The following is a 9456-nucleotide window of genomic DNA, read 5'->3' on the forward strand; positions in this document are numbered from 1 at the left end:
GCAAAAAAAATCCCTGCCCAAAAAAAGCATTTGGGTTGCCTAAAAAAAAGTCTTAACCCATCCAAGAACTCTTTAAGAGGGTACTGTCTATTAGTTCATGCAGCCAAAGAAGGAACTTAGCCTTGGTCATCTCACCAAAAAATGGCAATATGCTTTTGAGCTTTTCTCTGTATATCTCTTCTCTATCTCTACTGTTGGGTTTCGTAGTAATTTCAAAAAAATTCCTACGCACACGCAAGATCATGGTGATGCATAGCAACGAGAGGGGGAGTATGATCTACATACCTAGTAGATCGACAATGGAAGCGTTTGGTTGATGTAGTCGTACGTCTTCACGATCCGACCGATCAAGCACCGAAACTACGGCACCTCCAAGTTCTAGCACACGTTCAGCTCGATGACGATCCCCGGATTCCGATCCAGCAAAGTGTCAGGGAAGAGTTCCGTCAGCACGACGGCGTGGTGACGATCTTGATGCACTACTGCTACAGGGCTTCGCCTAAGCACCGCTACAATATTATCGAGGACTATGGTGGCTGGGGGCGCCGCACACGGCTAAGGAATAGATCACGTGGATCAACTTGTGTGTCTCTGGGGTGCTCCTGCCTCCATATATAAAGGACTAGAGGGGGGAGGCTGGCCGGCCAAGGAGGGCGCGCCAGGAGAGTCCTACTCCCTCTGGGAGTAGGATTCCCCCCCCCCCCCCCCAATCCTAGTTGGAATAGGATTCGCGGAGGGGGGAAAAGAGAGAGAGGGGCCGGCCCCCTCTCCTTGTCCTATTCGGACCAAGGGAGGGGAGGGGCGCGTGGCCCATGTAGGGCTGCCTCTTCTCTTTTCCACTAAGGCCCATCATGGCCCATTTAGCTCCCGGGGGGTTCCGGTAACCTCCCAGTACTCCGGTAAAATCCCGATTTCACCCGGAACACTTCCGGTATCCAAACATAGGCTTCCAATATATCAATCTTTATGTCTCGACCATTTCGAGACTCCTCGTCATGTCCGTGATCACATCCGGGACTCCGAACAACCTTCGGTACATCAAAATGCATAAACTCATAATATAACAGTCATCGTAACCTTAAGCGTGCGGACCCTACGGGTTCGAGAACAATGTAGACATGATCGAGACACGTCTCCGGTCAATAACCAATAGCGGGACCTGGATGCCCATATTGGCTCCTACATATTCTACGAAGATCTTTATCGGTCAGACCGCATAACAACATACGTTGTTGTTGGAAATATGCCCTAGAGGCAATAATAAATTAGTTATTATTATATTTCCTTGTTCATGATAATCATTTATTATCCATGCTAGAATTGTATTGATAGGAAACTCAGATACATGTGTGGATACATAGACAACACCATGTCCCTAGTAAGCCTCTAGTTGACTAGCTCGTTGATCAATAGATGGTTACGGTTTCCTGACCATGGACATTGGATGTCATTGATAACGGGATCACATCATTAGGAGAATGATGTGATGGACAAAGACCCAATCCTAAGCCTAGCACAAGATCATGTAGTTCGTATGCTAAAGCTTTTCTAATGTCAAGTATCATTTCCTTAGACCATGAGATTGTGCAACTCCCGGATACCGTAGGAGTGCTTTGGGTGTGCCAAACGTCACAACGTAACTGGGTGGCTATAAAGGTACACTACGGGTATCTCCGAAAGTGTCTGTTGGGTTGGCACGAATCGAGACTGGGATTTGTCACTCCGTGTAAACGGAGAGGTATCTCTGGGCCCACTCGGTAGGACATCATCATAATGTGCACAATGTGACCAAGGAGTTGATCACGGGATGATGTGTTACGGAACGAGTAAAGAGACTTGTCGGTAACGAGATTGAACAAGGTATCGGGATACCGACGATCGAATCTCGGGCAAGTATCGTATCGATAGACAAAGGGAATTGTATACGGGATTGATTAAGTCCTTGACATCGTGGTTCATCCGATGAGATCATCGTGGAACATGTGGGAGCCAACATGGGTATCTAGATCCCGCTGTTGGTTATTGACCGGAGAACGTCTCGGTCATGTCTGCATGTCTCCCGAACCCGTAGGGTCTACACACTTAAGGTTCGATGACGCTAGGGTTATAAAGGAAGTTTGTATGTGGTTACCGAATGTTGTTCGGAGTCCCGAATGAGATCCCGGACGTCACGAGGAGTTCCAGAATGGTCCGGAGGTAAAGATTTATATATGGGAAGTCCTGTTTTGGTCACCGGAAAAGTTTCGGGGTTTATCGGTAACGTACCGGGACCACCGGGAGGGTCCCGGGGGTCCACCAAGTGGGGCCACCAGCCCCGGAGGGCTTCATGGGCCAAGTGTGGAAGGGGACCAGCCCCAGGTGGGCTGGTGCGCCCCCCCACAAGGGCCCAAGGCGCAAGGGAGAGGAGAAGGGGGCAAACCCTAGGGCAGATGGGCCCTAAGGCCCATCCTGGTGCGCCTCCCTCTCCCCCTCCCCCTTGGCCACCCCCCTTAGATGGGATCTAGGCTGGCCGCCACCCCTAGGGGTGGAAACCCTAAAGGGGGCGCAGCCCCTCCCCTTCCCCTATATATAGTTGAGGTTTGGGCTGCTCATAACACGCGAGTTCCTCTCCTCTATATGACGCAGCCCTGCATCTCTCCTTCCTCCTCTCCCGCGGTGCTTGGCGAAGCCCTGCAGGATAGCCACGCTCCTCCATCACCACCACGCCGTTGTGCTGCTGCTGGATGGAGTCTTCCTCAACCTCTCCCTCTCTCCTTGCTGGATCAAGGCATGGGAGACGTCGGCGGGCTGTACCTGTGTTGAACGCGGAGGTGCCGTCCGTTCGGCACTAGGATCTCCGGTGATTTGGATCACGACGAGTACGACTCCATCAACCCCGTTCTCTTGAACGCTTCCGCTTAGCGATCTACAAGGGTATGTAGATGCACTCTCCTTCCCCTCGTTGTTGGTCTCTCCATAGATAGATCTTGGTGACACGTAGGAAAATTTTGAATTTCTGCTACGTTACCCAACAGTTGTTCCCTTTGTCATCGGTATGTTACTTGCCCGAGATTCGATCGTCGGTATTCCAATACCTAGTTCAATCTCATTACCGGCAAGTCTCTTTACTCGTTCTGTAATACATCATCCCGCAACTAACTCATTTAGTTGCAATGCTTGCAAGGCTTAAGTGATGTGCATTACCGAGAGGGCCCAGAGATACCTCTCCGACAATCGGAGTGACAAAACCTAATCTCGAAATACGCCAACCCAACATGTACCTTTGGAGACACCTGTAGTACTCCTTTATAATCACCCAGTTACGTTGTGACGTTTGGTAGTACCCAAAGTGTTCCTCCGGTAAACGGGAGTTGCATAATCTCATAGGTATAGGAACATGTATAAGTCATGAAGAAAGCAATAGCAACATACTAAACGATAGGGTGCTAAGCTAATGGAATGGGTCATGTCAATCAGATCATTCTCTCAATGATGTGATCCCGTTAATCAAATAACAACTCATTGTTCATGGTTAGGAAACATAACCATCTTTGATTAACGAGCTAGTCAAGTAGAGGCATACTAGTGACACTTTGTTTGTCTATGTATTCACACATGTATTATGTTTCCGGTTAATACAATTCTAGCATGAATAATAAACATTTATCATGATTATAAGGAAATAAATAATAACTTTATTATTGCCTCTAGGGAATATTTCCTTCAGTCTCCCACTTGCACTAGAGTCAATAATCTAGGTTACACGGTAATGATTCTAACACCCATGGAGCCTTGGTGCTGATCATGTTTTGCTCGTGGAAGAGGCTTATTCAACGGGTCTGCAACATTCAGATCCGTATGTATCTTGCAAATCTCTATGTCTCCCACCTGGACTAGATCCCAGATGGAATTGAAGCGTCTCTTGATGTGCTTGGTTCTCTTGTGAAATCTGGATTCCTTTGCCAAGGCAATTGCACCAGTATTGTCACAAAAGATTTTCATTGGACCCGATGCACTAGGTATGACACCTAGATCGGATATGAACTCCTTCATCCAGACTCCTTCATTTGCTGCTTCCGAAGCAGCTATGTACTCCGCTTCACATGTAGATCCCGCTACAACGCTTTGTTTAGAACTGCACCAACTGACAGCTCCACCGTTTAATGTAAACACGTATCCGGTTTGCGATTTAGAATCGTCCGGATCAGTGTCAAAGCTTGCATCAACGTAACCTTTTACGATGAGCTCTTTGTCACCTCCATATATGAGAAACATATCCTTAGTCCTTTTCAGGTATTTCAGGATGTTCTTGACCGCTGTCCAGTGATCCACTCCTGGATTACTTTGGTACCTCCCTGCTAGACTTATAGCAAGGCACACATCAGGTCTGGTACACAGCATTGCATACATGATAGATCCTATGGCTGATGCATAGGGAACATCTTTCATATTCTCTCTATCTTCTGCAGTGGTCGGGCATTGAGTCTTACTCAACTTCACACCTTGTAACACAGCAAGAACCCTTTCTTTGCTTGATCCATTTTGAACTTCTTCAAAATTTTGTCAAGGTATGTGGTTTGTGAAAGTCCAATTAAGCGTTTTGATCTATCTCTATAGATCTTAATGCCTAATATGTAAGCAGCTTCACCGAGGTCTTTCATTGAAAAACTCTTATTCAAGTATCCCTTTATGCTATCTAGAAATTCTATATCATTTCCAATTAGTAATATGTCATCTACATATAATATCAGAAATGCAACAGAGCTCCCACTCACTTTGTTGTAAATACAGGCTTCTCCAAAAGTCTGTATAAAACCAAATGCTTTGATCACACTATCAAAGCGTTTATTCCAACTCCGAGAGGCTTGCACCAGTCCATAAATGGATCGCTGGAGCTTGCACACTTTGTTAGCTCCCTTTGGATCGACAAAACCTTCTGGTTGCATCATATACAACTCTTCTTCCAGAAATCCATTCAGGAATGCAGTTTTGACATCCATCTGCCAAATTTCATAATCATAAAATGCGGCAATTGCTAACATGATTCGGACAGACTTAAGCATCGCTACGGGTGAGAAGGTCTCATCGTAGTCAATCCCTTGAACTTGCCGAAAACCTTTTGCGACAAGTCGAGCTTTGTAGATAGTAATATTACCGTCACCGTCAGTCTTCTTCTTGAAAATCCATTTATTCTCAATTGCTTGCCGATCATCGGGCAAGTCAACCAAAGTCCATACTTTGTTCTCATACATGGATCCCATCTCAGATTTCATGGCTTCAAGCCACTTTGCGGAATCTGGGCTCACCATTGCTTCTTCATAGTTTGTAGGTTCATCATGATCTAGTAGCATGACTTCCAGAACGGGATTACCGTACCATTCTGGTGCGGATCTTACTCTGGTTGATCTACGAGGTTCAGTAGTATCTTGTTCTGAAGTTTCATGATCATCATCATTAGCTTCCTCGCTAACTGGTGTAGGTGTCGCAAAAACAGTTTTCTGTGATGTACTACTTTCCAATAAGGGAGTAGGTACAGTTACCTCGTCAAGTTCTACTTTCCTCCCACTCACTTCTTTTGAGAGAAACTCCTTCTCCAGAAAGTTTCCGAATTTAGCAACAAAAGTCTTGCCTTCGGATCTATGATAGAAGGTGTATCTAATAGTTTCCTTTGGATATCGTATGAAGACACATTTCTCCGATTTGGGTTCGAGCTTATCAGGTTGAAGCTTTTTCACATAAGCATCGCAGCCCCAAACTTTTAGAAACGACAACTTTGGTTTCTTGCCACACCATAGTTCATAAGGCGTCGTCTCAACGGATTTTGATGGTTCCCTATTTAACGTGAATGCGGCCGTCTCTAGAGCGTATCCCCAAAACGATAGCGGTAAATCAGTAAGGGACATTATAGATCGCACCATATCCAGTAAAGTACGATTACGACGTTCGGACACACCATTACGCTGAGGTGTTCCGGGTGGCGTGAGTTGCGAAACTATTCCACAATTTTTTCAAATGTACACCAAACTCGTAACTCAAATATTCTCCTCCATGATCAGATCATAGAAACTTTATTTTCTTGTTACGATGATTTTCAACTTCACTCTGAAATTCTTTGAACTTTTCAAACGTTTCAGACTTATGTTTCATTAAGTAGATATACCCATATCTGCTTAAATCATCTGTGAAGGTGAGAAAATAACGATATCCGCCACGAGCCTCAATATTCATCGGACCACATACATCTGTATGTATGATTTCCAACAAATCTGTTGCTCTCTCCATAGTACCGGAGAACGGCGTTTTAGTCATCTTGCCCATGAGGCACGGTTCGCAAGTACCAAGTGATTCATAATCAAGTGGTTCCAAAAGTCCATCAGTATGGAGTTTCTTCATGCGCTTTACACTGATATGACCTAAACGGCAATGCCACAAATAAGTTGCACTCTCATTATCAACTCTGCATCTTTTGACTTCAACATTATGAATATGTGTGTTACTACTATCGAGATTCAACAAGAATAGACCACTCTTTAAGGGTGCATGACCATAAAAGATATTACTCATATAAATAAAACAATCATTATTCTCTGATTTAAATGAATAACCGTCTCGCATCAAACAAGATCCAGATATAATGTTCATGCTTAACGCTGGCACCAAATAACAATTATTTATGTCTAATACTAATCCCGAAGGTAGATGTAGAGGTAGCGTGCCGACTGCGATCACATCGACTTTGGAACCGTTTCCCACGCGCATCGTCACCTCGTCCTTAACCAATCTTCGCTTGATCCGTAGTCCCTGTTTCGAGTTGCAAATATTAGCAACAGAACCAGTATCAAATACTCAGGTGCTACTGCGAGCATTAGTAAGGTACACATCAATAACATGTATATCACATATACCTTTGTTTACCTTGCCATCCTTCTTATCCGCCAAATACTTGGGGCAGTTCCGCTTCCAGTGACCAGTCTGCTTGCAATAGAAGCACTCAGTTTCAGGCTTAGGTCCAGGTTTGGGTTTCTTCTCTTGAGTAGCAACTTGCTTGCCGTTCTTTTTGAAGTTCCCCTTCTTCTTTCCTTTGCCCTTTTTCTTGAAACTAGTGGTCTTGTTGACCATCAACACTTGATGCTCCTTCTTGATTTCTACCTCCACAGCTTTCAGCATCGCGAAGAGCTCGGGAATAGTCTTATTCATCCCTTGCATATTATAGTTCATCACGAAGCTCTTGTAGCTTGGTGCCAGTGATTGGAGAATTCTGTCAATGACGCAATCATCTGGAAGATTAACTCCCAATTGAATCAAGTGATTATTATACCCAGACATTTTGAGTATATGCTCACTAACAGGACTGTTCTCTTCCATCTTGCAGCTATAGAACTTATTGGATACTTCATATCTCTCAATCCGGGCATTTGCTTGAAATATTAACTTCAACTCCTAGAACATCTCATATGCTCCATGGCGTTCAAAATGTCGTTGAAGTCTCGATTTAAGCCGTAAAGCATGGCACACTAAACTATCGAGTAGTCATCAGCTTTGCTCTACCAGACGTTCATAACATCCGGCGTTGCTCCTGTAGCAGGCCTGGCACCCAGTGGTGCTTCCAGGACGTAATTCTTCTGTGCAGCAATGCGGATAATCCTCAAGTTGCGGACCCAGTCCGTGTAATTGCTACCATCATCTTTCAACTTTGCTTTCTCATGGAACGCATTAAAATTCAACGGAACAACAGCACGAGCCATCTATCTACAATCATACATAAACAAGCAAGATACTAATCAGGTACTAAGTCTCATGATAAATTTAAGTTCAGTTAATTTAGTTAAAGAACTCCCACTTAGATAGACATCCCTCTAATCCTCTAAGTGATTACGTGATCCAAATCAACTAAACCATGTCCGATTATCACGTGAGATGGAGTAGTTTCATTGGTGAACATCATTATGTTGATCATATCTACTATATGATTCACGCTCGACCTTTCGGTCTCCGTGTTCCGAGGCCATATCTGTATATGCTTGGCTCGTCAAGTATAACCTGAGTATTCCGCGTGTGCAACTGTTTTGCACCCGCTGTATTTGAACGTAGAACCTATCACACCCGATCATCACGTGGTGTCTCAGCACGAAGAACTTTCGCAACGGTGCATACTCAGGGAGAACACTTCTTGATAATTTAGTGAGAGATCATCTTATAATGCTACCGTCAATCGAAGCAAGATAAGATGCATAAAAGATAAACATCACATGCAATCAATATAAGTGATATGATATGGCCATCATCATCTTGTGCTTGTGATCTCCATCTCCGAAGCACCGTCGTGATCACCATCGTCACCGGCGTGACACCTTGATCTCCACCGTAGCATCGTTGTCGTCTCGCCAAGCTTGTGCTTCTACGACTATCGCTGCCGTTTAGTGATAAAGTAAAGCATTACATCGCGATTGCATTGCATACAATAAAGCGACAACCATATGGCTCCTGCCGGTTGCCGATAACTCGGTTACAAAACATGATCATCTCATACAATAAAATTCAGCATCATGTCTTTACCATATCACATCACAACATGCCCTGCAAAAACAAGTTAGACGTCCTCTACTTTGTTGTTGCAAGTTTTACGTGGCTGCTACGGGCTTAAGTAAGAACCAATCTCACCTACGCATCAAAATCACAACGATAGTTTGTCAATTTGACTCCGTTTTAACCTTCGCAAGGACCGGGCGTAGCCACACTTGGTTCAACTAAAGTTGGAGAAACTGTCACCCACAAGCCACCTCTGTGCAAAGCACGTCGGGAGAACCGGTCTCGCGTAAGCGTACGCGTAATGTCGGTCTAGGCCGCTTCATCCAACAATACCGCCGAACCAAAGTATGACATGCTGGTAGGCAGTATGACTTATATCGCCCACAACTCACTTGTGTTCTACTCGTGCATATAACATGAACATATAAAACCTACGCTCGGATGCCACTGTTGGATTTCGTGGTAATTTCAAAAAAATTCCTACGCACACGCAAGATCATGGTGATGCATAGCAACGAGAGGGGGAGTATGATCTACATACCTAGTAGATCGACAACGGAAGCGTTTGGTTGATGTAGTCGTACGTCTTCACGATCCGACCGATCAAGCACCGAAACTATGGCACCTCCGAGTTCTAACACACGTTCAGCTCGATGACGATCCCCGGACTCCGATCCAGCAAAGTGTCGGGGAAGAGTTCCGTCAGCACGACGGCGTGGTGACGATCTTGATGCACTACTGCTGCAGGGCTTCGCCTAAGCACCGCTACAATATTATCGAGGACTATGGTGGCTGGGGGCGCCGCACACGGCTAAGGAATAGATCACGTGGATCAACTTGTGTTTCTCTGGGGTGCTCCTGCCTCCGTATATAAAGGACTAGAGGGGGGAGGCTGGCCGGCCAAGGAGGGCGCGCCAGGAGAGTCCTACTCCCTCTGGGAGTAGGATT

This window comes from Triticum dicoccoides, chromosome 4A (genome assembly GCF_002162155.2).
Source record: "Triticum dicoccoides isolate Atlit2015 ecotype Zavitan chromosome 4A, WEW_v2.0, whole genome shotgun sequence".
NCBI classification, from domain to species: domain Eukaryota; kingdom Viridiplantae; phylum Streptophyta; class Magnoliopsida; order Poales; family Poaceae; genus Triticum; species Triticum dicoccoides.